The following is a 22,818-nucleotide window of genomic DNA, read 5'->3' on the forward strand; positions in this document are numbered from 1 at the left end:
CGGGCATGTAGTGGGAAATTAACCATTTTATCTCACCACATGATGGAATTGATGCTGCATGAACGCGTTGTTGTCTCGATCTCCAGGGAAACTGATATGTTGATTGACAATCAGTGGCTTTTATCTCCACACCTTTGTGTATCGGGTTTTCTGACGATGCTTAGAGCATCTTAACCACGTACTTTTCACCACCCCCTACTTAATCACTTTCCATCTTAGACCGCTGACACAGCAATACTGTTCTGGTTTAGCCTACGAGGTTTCTTCCGGCCATATCAACCGCTCGCTGTATCCAGATGCTCATGCAATGTATTTTGGCTGCAATAATTAAACGGCAGAAGCAGCGTCCAATTTATATTTGGAAGTGTAGGTCAGGTGGTGGAAACACATGTTCCTACCATCTTCATGTATTCGAACATAGGACCGAAAGGAACACCATGCGATATGGAACGAAACTGAAGTTTCACAGTATGACAATAGACAGCAGCATGAGTACAAAAGTAAGACTGAAATTCTGAAATTCTAATAGCAGACAGAGTGACATGACTCCAGAAAGCAAAACCGGAAAGCTCTATGCGATTCATATTGAATAAAAAAATCTATCATCCAATAGAATCTCTGAATAACACATAGAATGAATCTCAGAAAGCTCAGAATCTTCAGAATAAATCAATCTCCGAAGAGCCACTTGAAAGCTTCTGATTGTTCTTCTTTCCCCACTTCTGTAATTCAGGGACATGAATTTCCTATTGTACTGTCTTGTCATTGGTGGGCTCACTTTCTCAGTGTCCCCTACTGAACGATCGACGCAGATATACTAGCCTAGAGAGTGTCAGCCTCTTCGATCTACCTTCGAGAAATATCTGGATGCCGGCTGGTGCGTAACATGTGCGCAGTGGTTAGCACACTGTACGCACATTTTGGAGAACGACGGCTGAAATCCCCGTCTGGCCATCCAGACTTATGTTCAATCTTTGCTTACGACAAGTTTCTTTGCAGGTTATCAGATTTTCGTGAGAAATGGCTGTGAATGTGTCCTTTCTCTGCATTCCCTAGTCGCCAAGAAGGATATAGCTTATGAAAAAGTCAATTTCTTTGTATAAGAATGGCCTCTAATTCCCTCTCTCTGAAACGCCTCCCGTCCACGGGAAATTGGCGACGTTCTTCATCTGTCAGTCAGACTTTAAGCGAGACTTCCCTTCCAGAGGGAACGAAACATAACGCCTGTAAACCTCACCTGTCCATTTTCTGTGGCTTTGGGCACAAGGTACGCCATGAATGTAACTCTACTGTTTAGAATATCGGGCTGGAAAGAAGTACAAAGTATACACACAAATCACGATCAAATTAAATCATGTTTTCTTCCTACACTGAACAGCCGAAAAAACTGGTAAACCTGCCTAATATCGTGTAGGGCCCACGCGAGCACGACCTGGCATGGACTCAACTAATGTCTGAAGTAGTGCTGGAGGGAGCTGACACATTGAATTCTGCAGGGCTGTCCATAAATCCGTAAGAGTACGAGAGGGTGGAGATCTCTTCTGAACAGCACGTTGGAAAGCATCCCAAATATGCTCAATAATGTTCATGTCTGGGGAGTCTGGTGGCTAGCGGAAGTGTTTAAACTCAGAAGAGTGTTCCTGGAGCCAGTCTGCAGCAATTCTAGATGTGTGGGACGTCGCACGGTCCTGCTGGAATTGCCCAAGTCCGTCGGAATGCACAATGGCTATGAATGGATGCAGGTGATCAGACAGGATGCTTACTTATGTGTCACCTGTCAAAGTCGTATGTAGACGTATCAGGGGTCCCATATCACGCCAACTGCACGCGCCCCATACCATTACAGAGCCTCCACCAGCTTGAACAGTTCCCTGCTGACATGCAGGTTCCATGGATTCATGAGGTTGTCCCCATTGTCTCCATACCCGTACACAGCCTTCCGCTCGATACAATTTGAAGCAAGACTCGTTCCCAGTCATCAACAGTCCAATGTCGGTATTCACGGGCCCAGGCATGGCGTAATTCTTTGTGCCGTGCAGTGGTGAAGGGTACACGAGTGGGCCTTCAGCTCCAAAACCCCACATCGATGATGTTTCGTTGAATGGTTCGCACGCTGACACTTGTTGATGGTCCAGCATTGAAATCTGGAGCAATTTGTGGAAGGGTTGCACATCTGTCACGTTGAACAATTCTTTTCAGTCGTGGTTCAAATGGCTCTGAGCACTATGGGACTTAACATCTGAGTTCATCAGTCCCCTAGAACTTAGAACTACTTAAACCTAACTAACGTAAGGACATCACACACATCCATGCCCGAGGCAGGATTCGAACGTGCGACCGTAGCAGTCGCGTGCTTCCGGACTGAAGCGCCTAGAACCGCTCGGCTTGTTGTCATTGGTCCCGTTCTTGCAAGATGTTTTTCCGGCCGCAGCGATGTCGGAGATTTGATATTTTACCGGTTTTCTGATATTCACGGCACATTCGTGAAATGGTCGTACGGAAAAATACCCACTTCATCGCTACCTCGGAGATGCTGTGTCCCATCGCTCGTTCGCCGGCTATAACATCACGTTCAAACTCACTTAAAAATTGATAACCTGCCTTTGCAGTAGCAGTAACCAATCAACCAACTGCGCCAGACACTTGTTGTCTTACATATGGGTTTCCGACCGCAGCGAAGTATTCTGCCCGTTTACATATCTCTGTATTTGAATACGCATGCCTACACCAGTTTCTTTGGCGTTTCAGTGTATTATACTACATATACACGATGTGCAGAAGTTCGTTAACTGCTTCACTTCCTGGTTGCAATATCACATGCCAAACAACAAGCCACACGATTTGTCATATAAATGTGTACGCTCTTCAGTCCTTCTCCTCTAGGACTTGGTTACTGTATGACAAACGCACAAAGACACAGTCAGAACCACTGTATCCAAATTCTGTTCGTACATGGACTGTTTCAGACACATTAATATACATCAAGAGTTTCTGTGTTCTCTTGAAATCCAATATTTTCTCAGTTATCTCGAAGATCCATTGTCTTATGGACTTTCATGAGTGTAACAAGGTCTTAAACTTAGAAATCGTTGCGACTCTGAAGGTATCGGTATCATTAAAATACCTGTGGGATAATTAATAGAAACCTCTAGCGCTTCCAGGGCGTGGTCCTAAAGTGAGCTACATACCTGTGTCGCAGCCACTCAGTGGCTTTCTAGACAAACCACCCCACGCCGGCTTTATATGACAGTAGATGAGCGTTGACTGTAAAATGTGTTGACCTCGAGACGTTTAGAATCGTTAATGTAACCTCTCGCGCAATGCTAGCAGTGTACACGTGTGCTCGTACTGTGTATGGAATGAATACGGTTGTCTACCTCAAGAATATGGATTATGGCGCTACACGAATTGCATTTGGAAATTGAGAGTTTTTGAATATACGTAGTGCGTACCACTCAAATCTTCGTTCCAATATGTCACAGATATTTCATACGAAATAAGACGTAGGTACCGTAGAGCATTTTTTTATGTGAAAAAGAGAACAGTGTTCACAGAACAAAAGAATAGAATGCGTTCAGAAAACTTCTTCAGAATGATTTGAGGTATTTCACATATGTGTTGCTAGTCATCAACAGTTTGTGTGTAATCAACACGACTAGATGCCGCTTTTGTGGACTTGCAGCTGTTTCGATTATGTGTACAATGGAAGACTCTGCGCCCTCTTATTAGTGGTTTTTCCTCTAGGTAACGAGTACAGAAAGGCCGATAGCAGGAGAAGAATATCTGGAGGCGAGAAACTTGCGAGAATTTGGTAAATTGAAGCTGTTTTGAAGAGGTAAATCACAGAGTAATCCCTGGTACAAGGGCAAGCTCATTTCGACATGAATTATGTATGGCGCCGTAGATTTTTGATGCACATAAAATAAAACATTGCGGAAGCAGCAGTTGACCATAAATTGTGGGATTATTACATCGTCCCGTCCAGACAGCGGGAGGCCGTGCGGATTTTCGCCTTAATAAGTCCTCTGCCTGCTGGAAGGCCCTTGACACAACGGACTTAGGCCCTTTGCGAGCAGACCACACTCCTGAAATCTGGTAAATCTGTCTGCGAACCTGGAGTTGTTGAAAATTTAGACAAAGTGAGAAATTATCTGACACCGACCTCCATTTTAACTGTATTATGCACTGCAGAAGTCGCGTCTATATATGATGATTGCCTGACATTTAATATTAGAAACATTAGCATTAGAATTATGAGTACCCGGAATTTAATATTAATAATATAAGAACTAAAATTCAACCTAAAAATTTTGAATGTATTCAGTACAAGATTTGTGCATAAGGCATCTTTGCAATAGCGGCAGGACGTTTAGGTAATTATGTAGGTTCTCCTCAGAATTTGTCTTTACCACTAATTGGAAACCTTTTCGCAGTTATTTCTTGTTTCAAAATAGTTTAGTTTTTCAGAATCTGGATTTTGGAATTATTTGATGTTATAACAAATATTGTTCACAGGAATTATTTCATGTTTTCCATTCTGTCTGTATCCTGAAGGTGGGGCGAAACGCACATGGGAATATCGTGTAGCTTACACTACGTAATATTGACAGTACTAAGAGTATAAAAGAAACTCCCTTAAGTACTCTGAGGTTATGGTTAGGTTGAACCCTAGATCTGCTTCAGCTGAGTCATGTAACTTACAAATACGCCTGTTCGCGTTACTATGTGGTTAAATCAAATGAGAACCCTGTGCAACCCGCTGTGATCTTCCACTTGCATTAGAAAATGGTGGAGAATCCAGAATGGACATAAAACTTAACCAAAAATCTTCACTCATTCGTTAGTTAAAAATACCTAAGGTTATAAATATTGAAGATAGTCCGTAATTACACCTTCTGCAGCGTAGAGCAAAAATATGCCTATACGGGGATGTGTAGGGAATACGAAAAATGCAACCTCATGTAGAGACGTCAATGTTGTCCCTACTGTGCAAGCCGGCCGCTCTAGGCGGTTCTAGGCGCTACACTCCGGAGCTGCGTGACCGCTACGGTCGCAGGTTCGAATCCTGCCTCGGGTATGGATGTGTGTGATGTCCTTAGGTTAGTTAAATTTAAGTAATTCTAAGTTCTGGGGGACTGACGACCTCAGAAGGTAGGTCCCATAGTGCTCAGAGCCATTTGAACCTACTGTGCAATTAAGGTGTTCACTGCATCATATTCTAAAACATTCATGAACATAAAAGTTTGCTCCCATGTGACAGTAAAAGATTGTGGTTGAAGAATGACAACCCCACGATTATAGCATTTGGAGATATAGAACAATCTTTTTCAAAAGTTGACTAGACTAAAACTCGTTGTGATTCTGAAGTTGTTAGCGATAAATTACAATAAATTACACGGAGTGAGAGGTTTTCTAAAACTTCTATGGAAACCAAACTGCCGTTATAACAGTCGAAGGACATGGAAGGGAATCAGTGGTTGAATATAGAGGGATATAGGCTTGTAGCCTATACCGTATGTTATTCAATGAGTATATTCAGTAAACAGCAAAGGAAACTGGATACATTTGGAAGGGGAATTAAAATTCAAGGAGAAGAAATAAAAATTTTAAGGTCTTTCGAGGGCATTGTAATTCTGTCAGAGGCAGCAAGGTACTTGGAGGATCGGTTGAACGAATCAGATAGTATCTTGCAAAGAGGTTATAAAATAAATATAAATTAAATTAGAAGTGGAGAAAACTGAAAGCAGTGAGAGAGTTAAGTAAAAAAGTGGTCAACCTACAAATAAATCATCTAACATTTGCCGACGACCCAGCTAATTTTTTTCAGTCTCAATGCAGACAACCGCTAGATAGATAGAATTTCGGGAAGAACAAACTGGAAAAGCAGACTTATCAGTTTCCTTCGACAAAACCAAATCTATGGCGTAAATTAAGGCAACCCCCAATATAACGAAAATTAAACATGGAAAAGTTGAGGGAACTTACACTCCTGGAAATTGAAATAAGAACACCGTGAATTCATTGTCCCAGGAAGGGGAAACTTTATTGACACATTCATGGGGTCAGATACATCACATGATCACACTGACAGAACCACAGGCACATGGACACAGGCAACAGAGCATGCACAATGTCGGCACTAGTACAGTGTATATCCACCTTTCGCAGCAATGCAGGCTGCTATTCTCCCATGGAGACGATCATAGAGATGCTGGATGTAGTCATGTGGAACGGCTTGCCATGCCATTTCCACCTGGCGCCTCAGTTGGACCAGCGTTCGTGCTGGACGTGCAGACCGCGTGAGACGACGCTTCATCCAGTCCCAAACATGCTCAATGGGGGACAGATCCGGAGATCTTGCTGGCCAGGGTAGTTGACTTACACCTTCTAGAGCACGTTGGGTGGCACGGGATACATGCGGACGTGCATTGTCCTGTTGGAACAGCAAGTTCCCTTGCCGGTTTAGGAATGGTAGAACGATGGGTTCGATGACGGTTTGGATGTACCGTGCACTATTCAGTGTCCCCTCGACGATCACCAGTGGTGTACGGCCAGTGTAGGAGATCGCTCCCCACACCATGATGCCGGGTGTTGGCCCTGTGTGCCTCGGTCGTATGCAGTCCTGATTGTGGCGCTCACCTGCACGGCGCCAAACACGCATACGACCGTCATTGGCACCAAGGCAGAAGCGACTCTCATCGCTGAAGACGACACGTCTCCATTCGTCCCTCCATTCACGCCTGTCGCGACACCACTGGAGGCGGGCTGCACGATGTTGGGACGTGAGCGGAAGACGGCCTAACGGTGTGCGGGACCGTAGCCCAGCTTCATGGAGACGGTTGCGAATGGTCCTCGCCGATACCCCAGGAGCAACAGTGTCCCTAATTTACTGGGAAGTGGCGGTGCGGTCCCCTACGGCACTGCGTAGGATCCTACGGTCTTGGCGTGCATCCGTGCGTCGCTGCGGTCCGGTCCCAGGTCGACGGGCACGTGCACCTTCCGCCGACCACTGGCGACAACATCGATGTACTGTGGAGACCTCACGCCCCACGTGTTGAGCAATTCGGCGGTACGTCCACCCGGCCTCCCGCATGCCCACTATACGTCCTCGCTCAAAGTCCGTCAACTGCACATACGGTTCACGTCCACGCTGTCGCGGCATGCTACCAGTGTTAAAGACTGCGATGGAGCTCCGTATGCCACGGCAAACTGGCTGACACTGACGGCGGCGGTGCACAAACGCTGCGCAGCTAGCGCCATTCGACGGCCAACACCGCGGTTCCTGGTGTGTCCGCTGTGCCGTGCGTGTGATCATTGCTTGTACAGCCCTCTCGCAGTGTCCGGAGCAAGTATGGTGGGTCTGACACACCGGTGTCAATGTGTTCTTTTTTCCATTTCCAGGAGTGTACAAATTCAGGTATCTTAGAGAAGTAACTCAACAAGACATTTCACAGAACGACGCAATTAAAGCAAGAGTTAATCAAATGAAAACAGCGTACTATCTCAACAAGAATGTATATAAAATAAGAAATCAGTATCCCTCAGTGCTACACCTACGCACTCCTCTATAGTAATTCCCCCAAACACACTTTATACAGCAGGATGTTTAACTATAAACAAAATGGCGATGATGGAAGCAGTGGAAGTCACATAAAGAAAAATACTAAACAAAATTTTGGAACCGGGTGAAGAGAAAGCACAATACAGAAGACGTCATAATAGTGAACTTTATACAAATATTGAAAAATATTACAGACGTGATTACGAAAGGAAGAATAGCTTTATATGGCCATCTCCAAAGGATCAGTCACAACAGCCTGTCAAAAAGACTGTTCACTTACTTCGGTAAATTAAAAATAAATAACACAAGGCACAATGAAACTGGGAGGCACACAGACCAACTCCAAAAAACTCCACGATATTGAGGGACGACTGCTACTCATAAATAACGGTGAAACAGTTGAAATAAACGAAGTCTATTTCGCTCATAAGTAAATCAAGGAAATGTGGTTTCAACTTAAATTAGATGCTGGGAAAATAGATTATGAACGAAGATGCTGAGAGTGGTAGATGCATTTTGCTGTTTAGGTACGAAATTAACTGAGTATGGCAGAGATAAAAAGGATATGAAATGCAGATCGGAAATAGCAAAAATAATTTTTTGAAGACTAGGAGTATGCTAACATCGAATATAAACTTAAATGTGATGAAGTCTCTTCTGAAAGTATTTGTTTGGAGTGTAGTCTGATACGGAAGTGAAACGTGGACGATAAACACTATAAGCATTCAACGAGTAGCTCGAGTAAGTAATGCAGGTTGACTCAACAGAATTTGGGAAAAAACGAGCTTCATGCACAACTTGATTAAAAAGAAGGGATGTAATTTATGAGACACTGTAAGGCATCAGGGACTAGATGATTTGGTGGTGGAGGGAAGTGTGAGCACGTGGATGATAGTAAAAGTTAAATGGCTGAATGTAGTGAGCAGATTCAAACGAATGCAGAATGCATTAATCATGCAGAGGTGGTGTGTCAGGTAACGTCTCCTCTTGAGCACGGATGCCTATTTGTTGTTTTGATGTTGAGCAGTTCTAATGGCATTGTGTTAACAGTATTACCATATAATATAACAAGGCATAATACGTAAACAATATCTGACCTTTTATATTGTGATGATGGTTATTAATTGAAACCGGTAGTGATAATAAAGGTCATATAGATAGCTGTACGTCACGCATTCCATAATATACTTTCTGCTAGTTAAGTTACTCTGTATCATTCTACTGAAATGGCTTGCAGCACTGTCAGTTCCACACACTTTTCGTTGCCGACCATCTAATAAATGATTGTGCACTTTTTCCAAGTTATCTTCTGTTTTTGCTGTTTTACGACGTTGTTCATGTAGGTTGCCTTCAAGAGACAATTTGCTTACTGCTGTAAATGAAAGAGACTCTTTATGAAGTTTCACCAACTTCAGATGCATTTTTGTCAGCTCTAAGGGAGTAAAAGAAACAGATTTTTATTAATAATTTTAAACATAATATGTATCGAACTCTAGCAGTTGCTATACCTTGGTTCTAAAAAATTGTCTCAATCGCGTTTGTTGTTGTTAGCGTTTTCTGTCAATAAACCATCATTACCCAAATTTGGGGCAGGGCAACGTGCGCATAACGATATCTACATATATGTTGTAACTGACAATTCGAACGTTTTTACGACACAACTTTCATTTACGTGAGTCTACATGGAAATGACTGAATAACAACGAAAAGTCACAATCATAAAGCCTACTAGAGGCAACAAAAGATATCTTCTAAGTTTCCCGCAGGAGTCCGTTGTAACACACATACACTTAATTCCAAGTCCTATTCCGATGGCGAAGACGTAGTCTTCCGTGCAGACGTCCATGAGGTCGGTATTCGGCGTCAACCGACGTCCGGTGCTGGTTCTAGCCCTTATATAGTATTGGTCTGCCAATCAGATGTTGGTTTAGCAATACTTCCTGCAGGCCATCTCGAACTCCCTCTGCAGGAAGTTGTAGGCAGAATGTCTGTTTCCAAAACAGCCGATGTTTATCTTTGTTTACGCCTTTGGGCATAGGCAACCTCGGTCCTGTGTCGTGTTAGATGTGTTGCCGACCCGCAAGGGCTACCTTGGCGACGCCGTAACAATATACATCTATCCTATGCTGTGCTCCTTCCCGTTCCATTCTCGTTTCGAGCGCGCGAAGATAAATTGCTTATATGCGAGCCGCAATTAGTCTAACCTTGTCTTCGTGATTCCTATGGGGACAATACGTGGAGTGTTCTAGTATATTCCTAGATTCATTTCTTAAATTTTGTCCCAGAAAACATCAATGTAGGCTTTCATGGGATAGTTTGCGTCTAGCTTCAACAGTCTGCCAGTTAAGTCTTTTCAGGATCTTCATTACAACCTCACATGGGTCAAGCAAAACCGTGACCATTCAATATCTACTCTTCAATATGTACTGTTAGTCCTATCTGGTACTGATCCCGCATACTTAAGCAATATTCCAGGATGGGTAACACGAGTGTTTTGTATTCAGTCTCCTTTGTAGACTGACTGTATATCACTACTATACCACCAGTAAACCATAGTCTGCCACCTGCTTAGTGAAAACTGCCTATGTGATCGTTCTATTTTATATCCCTACAGTTTTTAACACCGAGGTTTTGTATAATTGACCGATTCCAACAAACTAGTCATAGTACATCACTTTTTTCGGTTTTTGAAGAGCGAAATTTTACATCTCTGAACATTTAAAGCATGTAGCCAGTCTTTCCTCCACTTTAAAATCTTATCGAGATCTGACTGAACGTTTGTGCAAGCTGTATTTCATTACAATTAACTGCATCATCTACGAAAAACCTGAAGTTCTTATTGATTTTGTCTGCAAGGTCATTAATATGTGTACATCATGAACAGAAAGGGTCCCAACACACTTCCCTGCAACACACCATAAATTACGAGGGTGAGTCAAATGAAAACCTTAAATTTGTAATAACAAATCGAAATTTCGCGCCGTTATCCTGTAAGTTGGTAAGCGTGCTACAAACAGCGTGCAGAATGGCCTGTATGTGGCAGCAGAGTACAGATGCACACATACCGTCGCAGTATCAGTATAAAGATGGCCACCCCACTTGCGACTTGCACCAGAGAAGAACAGCGTTCTGTTTTTTTGTTTTTGGGTAGTGAAGGTGTGAAACCTATAGAAATTCATTGACGAATGAAGGTTCAGTACGGTGATGCATGTTTGTCACAGCAGCAAGTCTACGAATGGAGTAGGAAGTTCGCAAATGGTGTGACTTCAGTGGAAGATGCTCCTCGTCCAGGTCAGACACAACGAGTTGTGACTCCACAGAACATTGCAGCAGTTGAAGCCATAGTGAAGGAAAACCGCCGAGTGACACTGAATGACATTGCAGCATGTTTACAGACTCCGTTCTGTTGAAGAGGTACGCCACTCGGTGCATGAGTGGTTGCGCGGACTACCAAAAGAATTATTTTCTAAAGGGATTTATGCACTTTGTAAGCGGTAGAGGAATTGCATTGAGCTTGGGGAAGATTATGTCGAAAAGTGACACAGCTTTGTACCACTTCTGCACAATAAATAGTATTTGAAAAAATATTTAAGGTTTTCATTTGATTCACCCTCGTACTTCAACATCTGTCGATGTCTCTATTAAAGATAGCGCACTGTGTCCCTCCCACCAAGAAATCCTCAATCCGGTCTCAAATTTCGCTTGATACACCATATGCTAGTACTTTCGATAATATGTGAATGTATGGTACTGAGTCAAATGCTTTTCGGAAGTAATGAAACGCTTTATTTACCTGAGATCCACGACTTTCAGGATGTTGTGGATAAAAAGCACGAGTTGGATTTCACATGTTGAATGTTTTCGGAATCCATGGTAACTAAAAGTTTCAAGTTCCTCATTTGGATATGACGCTGCTGTCTCTTTGTCTAGTTTACTGAACATATTAAACTCTCTATTCGTTTTAGTTGCCCTTTATACTTTGGTAACATTTGTTGCTACAACTGCCTCATAGCGATCTTTACTTAGACACAGCCAGACATGAAGCGCTAACAACCTCGGTACTTTCCGGGATCATATGGCGGTAAGCGTGTGGGTGGAGTTTACAGTGTTTCCCCCACTTGACCCCGCACACCGACGGTTCCCCAGGTATTCCTGGACTGTGGAATTGTTAGTGTCAAAATCACACGTGCTTGTGTAGGCTTTGAATAATGAATATATAATATATGATTTGCTAGATTTATTGTGTTTTGAAGATTATCGTCTAACAGCAGTCACCTTTTAACGATGAAAAACAATAAAGAAAGCATATACTGCAGAAAATATTGTTATAGTATTTGTACTGGTCCAACAGTTGTACGCGTTGCTGATATTTCTGAATATTTGCGCGGAAGCACTTTGATTATACGTTTCTGAATAACGCTCATTTCACCTTACAGATGCCGTTTTGTAAGAATGAAAAAGCGAGAACTAATGACATAAGTTACCAGGAATTTCCGGTTGGTAATTATCCAAAAAAATACGTAGTTAGGAGTGATTTCTCGAGAAAACTTCACGCCAAATACGCTCTCATATTCACAAGTAGTTTGCAGGAAACATTTTACCTGTAAATTTGGTTCCAAGAGAAAAATTTAGAAAACATATAGCATTCCAAGCAGATTTCCAAATTATCCTCTCCATGAAGCAGCCTCCTAATAATCCCGTGTCTGGTAAACGTAAAACAAGTGCAAGCCTTACGGAAAAAGCCCGCACAAATGTTCCATTAAACGCATTCGCAGAAGTTGGAGCGCAAACAGAAGATAGTAATAAGCATCCCTGGCGTTAAGAAGCAACTGAAAGAGTTGAAAACAAATAAGTGTCGGGCCCGGATAAAATCCCAATTCGGTTTTATAAAGAGTACTCTCCGTCATTGGCCCTTACTTAGTTTGGAATTATCGCGAATCTCGTGACCAGCGCAAAGTGTCAAGCGACTGGAAAAAAGCACAGGTGACGGATCCGCAAAATTACAGACCAATATCGGTTTGTTGCGGAATTATAGAGCATGTTCATAGTTAGAGTATAACAAATTTCCTAGAGATCGAAAAGCTCATGTCCACGAATCAGCACGGTTTTAGAAAGTACCGCTAGTGCGAAACCCAGCTTTCTCTTTTCTCTCATGAGATACTGCGAACTATGGATGAAGGGCAACAGGCAGATTCCATATTCCTAGATTTTCGAAAAGCATTCGACACGGACCGATTGGATGAAAATCAATGTGGGTTTAGGCCTCTTAGAGGTTGTCAGGACCAGATCTTTAGCTTACGGCAAATAATGGAGAAGTGTTATGAGTGGAACAGGGAATTGTATCTATGCTTTATAGATCTAGAAAAGGCATATGACCGGGTTCCTAGGAGGAAGTTATTGTCTGTTCTACGAGATTATGGAATAGGAGGCAAACTTTTGCAAGCAATTAAAGGTCTTTATATGGATAGTCAGGCAGCAGTTATAGTTGACGGTAAATTGAGTTCATGGTTCAGAGTAGTTTCAGGGGTAAGACAAGGCTGCAACCTGTCTCCACTGTTGTTCATATTATTTATGGATCATATGTTGAAAACAATAGACTGGCTGGGTGAGATTAAGATATGTGAACACAAAATAAGCCGTCTTGCATATGCGGATGACTTAGTTGTGATGGCAGATTCGATTGAAAGTTTGCAGAGTAATATTTCAGAGCTCGATCAGAAATGTAAGGACTATGGTATGAAGATTAGCATCTCCAAAACGAAAGTAATGTCAGTGGGAAAGAAAATAAACGGATTGAGTGGCAAATAGGAGGAACAAAGTTAGAACAGGTGGACGGTTTCAAGGACCTAGGATGCATATTCTCACAGGATGGCAACATAGTGAAAGAACTGGAAGCGAGGTGTAGCAAAGCTAATGCAGTGAGCGCTCAGATACGATCTACTCTCTTCTGCAAGAAGGAAGTCGGTACCAAGACTAAGTTATCTGTGCACCGTTCAATCTTTCGACCAACTTTGCTGTATGGGAGTGAAAGCTGGGTGGATTCAGGTTACCTTATCAACAAGGTTGAGGTTACGGATATGAAAGTAGCTAGGATGATTGCAGGTACTAGTAGATGGGAACAATGGCAGGAGGGTGTCCACAATGAGGAAATCAAAGAAAAACTGGGAATGAACTCTATAGATGTAGCAGTCAGGGCGAACAGGCTTAGATGGTGGGGTCATGTTACACGCATGAGAGAAGCAAGGTTACCCAAGAGACTCATGGGTTCAGCAGTAGAGGGTAGGAGGAGTCGGGGCAGACCAAGGAGAAGGTACCTGGATTCGATTAAGAATGATTTTGAAGTAATAGGTTTAACATCAGAAGAGGCACCAATGTTAGACCTGAATAGGGGATCATGGAGGAATTTTATAAAGGGGCTATGCTCCAGACTGAACGCTGAAAGGCATAATCAGTCTTAAATGATGATGATGATGAATCGACAGGGCACCTCACTTCAGACTCTTAATGAAGGTACCTGCATGCGGAATAGTCTCCCAGATATGTGACTGGTTTGAAGACTTCTTAAGTAATACAACCCAGCATGTTGTCCTCGACGGCGACTGTTCATCGGAGACAGCGGTTACATCAGGTGTATCCCAGGGACGTGTGATAGGACAGTTGCTATTTTCTGTACGGGTAAATGATATGGCAGGTAGGGTAGGCAGCAATCTGCAGTTTTTCGCTGATGATGCTGTGGTGTATAGGAAGACGTAGAAGATAAATGACAGTAGGTTGATACAAGAAGACCTAGACAAATTTCTAGTTAGTGTGATGAATGGCATCTGGCTCTTAATGTAGAAAAATGTATGTTAATGCGGATGAGTAGGAAAAACAAATCCGTAATGTTCGGATACGGCATTAGTAGTATCCTGCTTGACACAGTAGGGTCGTTTAAATACTTGGGCGAAACGTTGCGAAGTGATATAAAACTGAACGAGCAAGTGATGATTTCAGTAGGAAAGGCGAATGGTCGACTTGGGTTCATCTGTAAAGGAGACCGCCTGTAGGACGCTAATGCGACCCGTTCTTGAGCACGGCTCGAGTGCTTGGGATCCATACCAGGTCGGATTGAAGGAAGAAATCGAAGCAATTCAGAGGCGAGCTGCTAGATTTGCTACCGGTAGATTCGATCAGGATGCAAGTATTACGGAAATGCTTCGGGAGCTCAAGTGGGAATCCCTGGTGGGAAGAAGACGTTCATTTCGAAGAACACTACTGAGAAAGTTAAGAGAACCGGCATTTTAAGCTGACTGCAGAACGATCATAATGCCGCCAACATACATTTCGCGTAGGAACCACGAAGATAAGATACGAGGAATTAGGGCTCATACGGAGGCACATAGATTGTCGTTTTTCCCTCGCTCTGTCTGTCTGCCAGTAGAACATGACTGCCGCCAAGCACCGTAAGGTGGCTTGCGGAGTGGATGTAGCAAAGAAAGCTCTCTGCTTCAGCATTACTAGTAAGGTATATTTGCACACAAGAGCATTAAAATGTATTCCATGGTTTCCCACTGTTACACCAAAAAACGCTGTTTTTTCTAGTTCTGGCACTATATACATCTCCAACAGTTTTCTTACGCCATAAGTTTCTAAGTACGGGAGAACACTTGCCACAAAATCGGACATAGCATTTAGCAAATACACGGAGTTCATTGATGGATAACCACGCTATTTCCGGTGATTTCATGGGAATATATCAAATCTATTAATGCAGATTTCCGCAAATTGGGTGAAAGAAGATATCTGCAGGTTCGACACGTTATTTCCTTAGTACTTTCATCACGGCACATCCACCGACGTAGACCAATGATGCAAGCTTAACAGGTTTATGCTGCCTATCTGGAAAAAAGTTTGCTTTAGCAAACGACGGTGCGGTTGTACGATTCTCCTGCGTGAACGATTTCTTAAATGTGGAATTTAAAACTTTGGCCTTCCTTTTGCTATATTCAGCTGCCAAACCAGACTGGTCAACAAGTGACTGAATAGAAGCCTTAGGACCGCTCAGAGATTTTACATAGAACCAGAGTTTTTCGGCTTTTCCCCAGATCTTTAGCCATGGTATAATGATGGTAGCTGTTGTATGCTTCGCGCATACATCTTTTCACAGACGCACGAACCTCTACTAAGCTTTACCTGTCGTATCTGGCGTCCCGTTTTGAACTGTAAGTGCTACAGCCTTTGCTTCCTCACCATTTTCCGAATTTCGTTATTAAACCACGGTGGGTCTTCTCTGTCTTTAATCCACTTCACAGGCCCATACTTGTCCAGAGCACTATTTACAATCTGTTTAAACATTGTCCATAACTCATCTATGGCCATCATTCTGGAACTAAATGATTGCAGTTCGTTGTCTAAGTGAGATGCTAACAACTTCTTATCTGCTCTTTCTACTAGAAACACTCTTATACCCTCGTGACTGATTCATTAACTTTCGTAACCATCGTCGCTATGATGAAATCATGATCACTGAGCCGTGGCGGCTCATTTCACCTTCTCACTGCCGGCAACCTTTAGCTGGCGCCTCACGAGGGGGCGCGGATTACTCCCTTGTGCGGTTATCGCTGCATCGCCTAGTCTTCAAAAGCGGCCATTAGAGTCGTCTGAGACAAACCTCCTAAGAGCGCAGCGCAGCCAGTTGACGGATAGTTTTCGCACAACATCGAGCTGGGGGCAGCAGCAGTGCTTGGAGCATCGGACATGCGGTGTGGATCGTCACGACGTCTTTTCCGGGTTGTCGTTCACTCTTCTTCGCTAGTACTGGGCAGATGATGATGATGATGATGATGATGATGTTTGGTTTGTGGGGCGCTCAACAGCGCGGTCATCAGCGGCCTTACAAAGTCCCAATTTCTTCACAGTCCAATTTTTTTACACATTCTAATATAGTTAGTATCACGAATGATGATGATGATGGTGATGATGATGAAATGATGACAACACAGACACCCAGACTCCGGGCAGAGAAAATCCCAAACCCGGCCGGGAGTCGAACCCGCACCCCGTGATACAGAGGCAGCAACGTTAGCCACTGGACCACGAGCTGCGGTCGGACTTGGAAGTAGTCAAAGGTCTGATCCGTTTATGTTGTGCGCTACTAGTAGTTCAGCTTTGTGCACCGATTTCTCGCTACACAACCTGTTTGAGCAGCCGTTTGTGTTTATGTTTATTGAGTTGTCATGTGTGTCTTATTATTTGGCTCTGTGATTCTTGGACTAGTGTGTATTGCCCTGTCTGCTCTGTGTGATTTTGAAGTAACTTGTGTTGATCTGCTGGCCAGCGATCTCTCTCAATAAATTTGCCATGGTTAATGTTGTTATGATTATGTAATGTTCCCAGCTGCCACGCATAACTATATCAGGAGCCTACGCCTTATCTAGTTAAAAAAAAAAAAAAGTGTTTGGCTTAAAATTCTCATGCGAGAGAAACAGCTGTTTCTGAATATTAAGATTTGTTTTCACGATGTTTTAGAAACTGGTGGGCTCTCTGGCATGACTATTATCCAGCTCTTTAAGCATGTTGGGAGGTGCAGATAATGGTAAGACTCAAGCGACTTATTATTTATTTATATTCCTTCCTGGAAGAAACTACAGCTCCCTTCCAGTAGTTCTCTGTTAGCGAAGGCTCTATAACTCGGCGTGTTCGGTCAGAGGGTTAACTGCCCTCTTTAATAAGAAAACTGAGTGAACGGATCAACGAAGAACCTGAACGGGTGTCATGGGACGTCCGCCCCGAACAAATTCAACGAACGGTATAGAACAAAATGAGATCTAAAAAACAAAAAAAAGAACAAAACAACTGGATAGAGCGTCTGCCATGTAAGCAGGAGATCCCGGGTTCGAATCCCGTTTGGGGCACACATTTTCACCTGTCCCCGTTGATATATATCAACGTCCGCCAACAGCTAAAGGTATTAATATAATTTTAATTTGGCTTATTTGTGGCTGTACACACGGCTCGCGTGCATATCCTAGCGCGGCTTGCTATTTGTCTGCGGTTGCGCGTCTTGGCTGTCTGTGCGGAAGCGAGTATCTTATGTTATCTGACGTGCACTGAAAACGAAATTTTGCTTTTTTTTAAAAAAGAGGGGGAGCCCCTCCACGCCCACACCGGCATGATGGCCAACACAAAAGGTCTACTGCCATCTCTGCATAAAGGTTAGTATTCACTAAAGTGAGATGTCGCGGGATGTGGGTACTGCGATGTTTTCATACGTCTGGTTAGGATTAACCATTAATACGCGCTCATCTGGAGATAGATTGGTCGAAATCTGACGAAGGGTAACGGTTTGTAGGGCAGAGGAAAAAAAGTGCCAAGGCAAGAGCCAAGGGAAAAAAACCTCTGCGAAAGTTAGGTCGGACGGCAAGAGCAGTAGCGGTCGTCTTGCTGCCTGCGATAGGTTGTGCAAGGATAGGCTTTGTTAGTAGTGGGTATCATGCATGTCGATACCTTGACGTTGTGCGTTTGTGCCGCACGGCGGCTGGCGCTGGGTGCTGGTACAGAGTCCTCGTTCAGCGTCAGCAACCTGCAACAGTTAGGTTTGTTATCGATCTTGTGTCCGATAGGTCATATACCGGAGGCACAGTGTGAGGGAATGTTGGCAGATTGTTTGTGCGTCTGTGGGCGAGCTCGTCGGTGTCCCTGCTGTGGCCTGTTGGTCGGCACTAATAGCAGCTGGTAGTTGCCAGTCTGTGTTGCTGATATGCAGGGGCTTGCCGACGTTTGTCGCTGTTTGCGTATGTTAGTTAACCATAGGTGGCTATGCCCTATCTAGCAGTATCTTTGGCCGCTTGTGTTTCCACCTGTGGTTGTGATCGTAGTTTCCCAGAGTGAGGATGAAAGGATTGTTCGAGTGTCTCGAGTTCCTGTATAGTCGTGTGGCGTGTTTTTTGAATTCTTCCTTGAGGGTATCAAAGCGGTATTCATGGTGAAGATCCACGGTGCGTGTGTAGCGTGGAGCATTGCTAATGATTCGTAGCACCTTGTTCTGTATGATCTGCAGGCGGCGCAGTCGTGTGGGAGCTGCATACCCCCAGACGGGAGCTGCGTACGTCATCAGAGGTCTAATCAGTGTCATGTATAAGGACCTCGACACCCTCCTATTCAGTGTGCTTTCCCTGTTGAGCATTGGGTAGAGCTGTTTGAGCCTCGCGTGCGCTCGGTTGGCAACGTATTCGATGTGGTCCCCCCATGTAAGTTTCCGGTCCAGCCAGACACCAAGGTACCTGACTTTCTCTCGGAAACGTATTGGGCGTGTATGTAGTGTTATTGGTCTACAGTGTTGGTGTTTGCGCAGTAGTTTCGGTCTGCGTGTGAACAGAACTGCTTCGCACTTGTCGACGTTTACTTTAACACGCCATCGCTCCAACCAAGGCTCAGCTGTTCTGAGTGCTGTCTGTATTCGTGAATTGATGTTCGACGGTTTCCAGTCTTGCGCGAGGATGGCTGTGTCATCCACGTAGACGGCTAACGTCATGTTTTGTGTCGCTGGGAAGTCATTAATGTACAGGTTAAACAAGATGGGCCCTAGGATGCTCCCTTGGGGTACTCCAGCTTGGATACCGTGTTGTGTTGATTGTTTATCCTGCACGTTAGTGTTGAAACATCTGTTCGTGAGATATGAGTGTATGAGACGTACGAGTCTGTCTGGGAAACCAGCTTCGCTTAGTTTGCGTATGAGTCCGTTGTGCCAGAGACGATCGAGAGCCTTTTCGATGTCTAGGAACACGGCCCCTGTGGCTTTGTTCATGTTGTAGCCGTGTGTTATATGTTCGACTACGCGGAGGAGTTGTTGTGTTGTCGAGTGGTGATTCCTAAAGCCGAATTGCTCCGGTCTTAGGGTGTCGTTGGCGATGCAATGCCAATTTTGCTGTCGGCCAAGAGGCCTTTGATTAACTGGCTTCGCACAGGAAATTTTTTCTTTAACGTTTAATACATATTTTACTCTTGTTCTAAGTCTTATTGGAAATTTTGGGTAAACCTTAAAGGCCAACAGTTGTTTTGGTTAATATTTGTTATTTGGGGGTCAGCTTAATGTCCTGGGGATTGAATTTGATTGAAGAAATTTATCTAGAGCTGTTTTAATTGTTTTAATCGGGTGGTTTATTTAAAATTGTTTAATTTCAAAATTAAAAAAGAAACAATATTGTTAAGATCTTATTTCTTGAATTTGTTTGAGGTTATTATTATTGTAATTCAACGGCTATCTCATTCACCGTTTTGAACGCCTTCATGTTTGTAAGGACAAATTAACTTCAATTTTCCTACCGGTTTTTCAAAGGGGATCTGTTGTTACCAAAAAATATATAGAAATAAATGTTTTTGTGCAAGGATAAATAACGTCAAAGGGGCCTAGTCTTGCGATTGCAGTCTTTCTTGGCGTATTCCAATGATAAATTCTTCTCGGGTTATCAGCCAAGTGGTGGCGTCGTCTTGTCGCAACGTTTCGATGAGTTTCGAACCCATCATCTTCTTCGAAATGTGAGACACTTGGGCCTAGTCTATCCGTGTCAATTCCCTGATCCTGGTAATTACCCATTTCAGTCACTAATTCCTGTCTCTATACTGACGTCATCGATAAGGTCCGGCCTGTTTGTAGTTACAAATACAAGACACTCCCATTGGGTGTGGGCTGCCGAACTAGCTGCTCAGGACACAGAAGCTTACGAAAAACCGAAGGTTTTGAACTCCAAACGGCTCAGTCGAAAGGTGCTGCGTGTTTTAACACCATAGATTCTTCACTCTGTAGCAGCTGGTAACAGTCGACAGTCAGCGCTTTTCGGCGACCGGCTGAACTTCATACTATAACAAGCTCAGGTAAGAAGTGCCGAGGCTGCTAGAGCACACGAGTGGGCTACGACTTAGAGCTGAGACAAATTCACCAACGCCAATTAGAATTAAACACATCATACAATATTACTCTCTCTGTAAGTATTTTTATTTATTACTGATTTTGAGGAGGAAAGCTACACTGTTAAGAACCTCTTCCCGTTAGTTGACCTTTTTGGATTCGTTTGTTAGTTGCTAGATGTATAGTGTACAGTTGTGAACCACGGTCCGCACGAATACTTGATTCGGACCGCATGTGTCCCACAGGTCTCTGTTTGACGACTATTGCTCTAAGGTTCTCGGTTATGTCAAACTGTGAGCCTGGTGGTCGACTGAAAGACTCGATTATAAGTTTATGTCCAGACTTGATAGTTAATCTTGGTCAAATAATCTCACAAGCAGCTTCGGTTTCTGTCTCGGTGTATCTGAGTTTCTGATTTATTGCGACAAATACACCATCTACATTTCCCATTAGCCGATCCTATACGATTAAATTTTCCCTAAAAATTTCACTGCTGTATATTTCTCATTTTAACCAGCTTATCCTAACTAGCATGACGTGAGCTCCACTGCTTTTTACGAGCGTCTCAAACTCCGGGTCTTTGGTGCGAAGGTGAAATTAATCTCGCTAGCTCAGTTTCAGTTGCAGTGGAAGAAAACATCTAGAATGTGTTGGTTAGAAAGATATATGAAATCACTGAGTTCTCGCTGGTCCCTGTCACCCATTTACAGGGCGCCTATACATACCATTAACACATCACTCACAGTCAAGTGGACGAGTAGTGACAGATACTGTACTTCCTGCAGAGAGGACAGTATTCGCAGGAGAGGCTAGTACTTGAGGCAACTTTGTATCTCCTGTACATGACTCTCAGTAGAGTACACAGCACACCCATTCGCAGCATTTTACTATGATTTGACAGTATTCAGGGCGATTTCTAGCTGCTCACGAACAGTAAATAACTCACCATGAGTCTGAAAACAGCATATGCAGTGGGGATGGGGCAATACTTCACAGTAAAGTAAACAAATGACTTTAAGTTTGCTCATCCTCTTTTAATTTATGTGACTGATATGTTACAATTATTACCAGGTGTCTTTAAGAACTGAAGCGATTAACAGCCAAACTGAGCAATGTATTATGCTAACACGAAAACTTAGTATAAAATTTTCTGTTCCTTGAGCGTTTCAAGGTCATGGTTTTAAACAATTTTGACTATAGCGTTAATGTACAATAAATGCAGACAATATCCAAAACTCTTAAAAGAGACAACTGATGTGACGCAATAGGTTTGTCATATACAATATCTATAACCACAAACTCCGATTTACTACGTAATAAATCATGCACCAAAATGATCAATTACGAAAATTTCTAGAAATATACTTTTATTCACGTTGATATACAGTGAAATATACAATGAAATTAGGTAACGATTGTTTCTGAATAACGATACTTTCGCCAAAAGTTTCTAAATAGAACAAATTAACTTTAAAATTGTCGATATAGTATAAGTTTTTTGTGGCGCTCCAAACTTTCGAAAATACACCGTATAGGTATATGCATAAGAGAATTGACATAATCAATGAAAAATTACGCAAAAACGGCACGAACAATAAAATATTATAAAATATTAGAATCTAGAATTTCTAACTGCACTGATTTTTTAAATTAAATGCATTTGTAACTCTTTCTTCATTTGCGTACCAAATATGGACGCTACAGCGTCAGTTTATCACTGTCAAAATTGCGAAAATTATGTAGCACCAACGAAGCGCGTCTTCCGCTTGGGGCGGCTAACAGTGCCAAATAATATGAGTTAAGAGCTGAGCAGAGGTCTACTAAGGTCTGTTCTGACACTGTTGTTGTGGGGTTATCTTCTAAAGATAGAGGACACCTGCGCTGTACTGTTTGTGAGTAACGGACATATGACATAAGCTCTCATATCTTTCACCAGTCGAAAACTGTGGTAGATACATTAGGGATCTCATTCCATCCCATGTAAAATTCACAATCGTGGCTACACCTAATACCAGGCTGAACACTGCCCTGTTGGCATGCGTGATGCTTCACCTCATTTGCGTTTTTTCGTACTCATACCTTTTCATGGCTGTGTACCCACATGTCACTCATCAGTCCTGGTGATCTGAGGGTCCAATGGCTAAGTTCCTGCGCCTAGGCTGATCTACGTAGCCAGTGAGGCGCAGAGGCAGATCGGGATATATGGCTGCTGACTGATTGGTGTTGTACAGCACTGAATTGACGAGGGATTTCTTCCGTTGTGGCTCATCTATCCGCAGTTGGAATCCACAGGAGTCAGAGATAACAACTGTTATCGAATTACTGTTGCCCACGGCAGCTTAACCCTAGTGGTGACGCTTTTTCTCGACTC

General features: G+C 43.2%; 1 protein-coding gene across 1 annotated transcript in view; it reads left to right on the top strand.

The window, feature by feature from the left end:
- The first annotated feature begins 3,743 nt into the window (after positions 1–3,743).
- The window catches only part of LOC126470809 (uncharacterized), a 574,426-nt gene continuing 555,351 nt past the window's right edge, over positions 3,744–22,818 (top strand). Inside the window, exon 1 of the mRNA XM_050098820.1 lies at positions 3,744–3,811. The gene's annotated coding sequence lies outside the window, so the exon portion shown is untranslated. The remainder of the gene's footprint in view (positions 3,812–22,818) is intronic.

Source organism: Schistocerca serialis, chromosome 3 (genome assembly GCF_023864345.2).
Source record: "Schistocerca serialis cubense isolate TAMUIC-IGC-003099 chromosome 3, iqSchSeri2.2, whole genome shotgun sequence".
NCBI lineage: Eukaryota > Metazoa > Arthropoda > Insecta > Orthoptera > Acrididae > Schistocerca > Schistocerca serialis.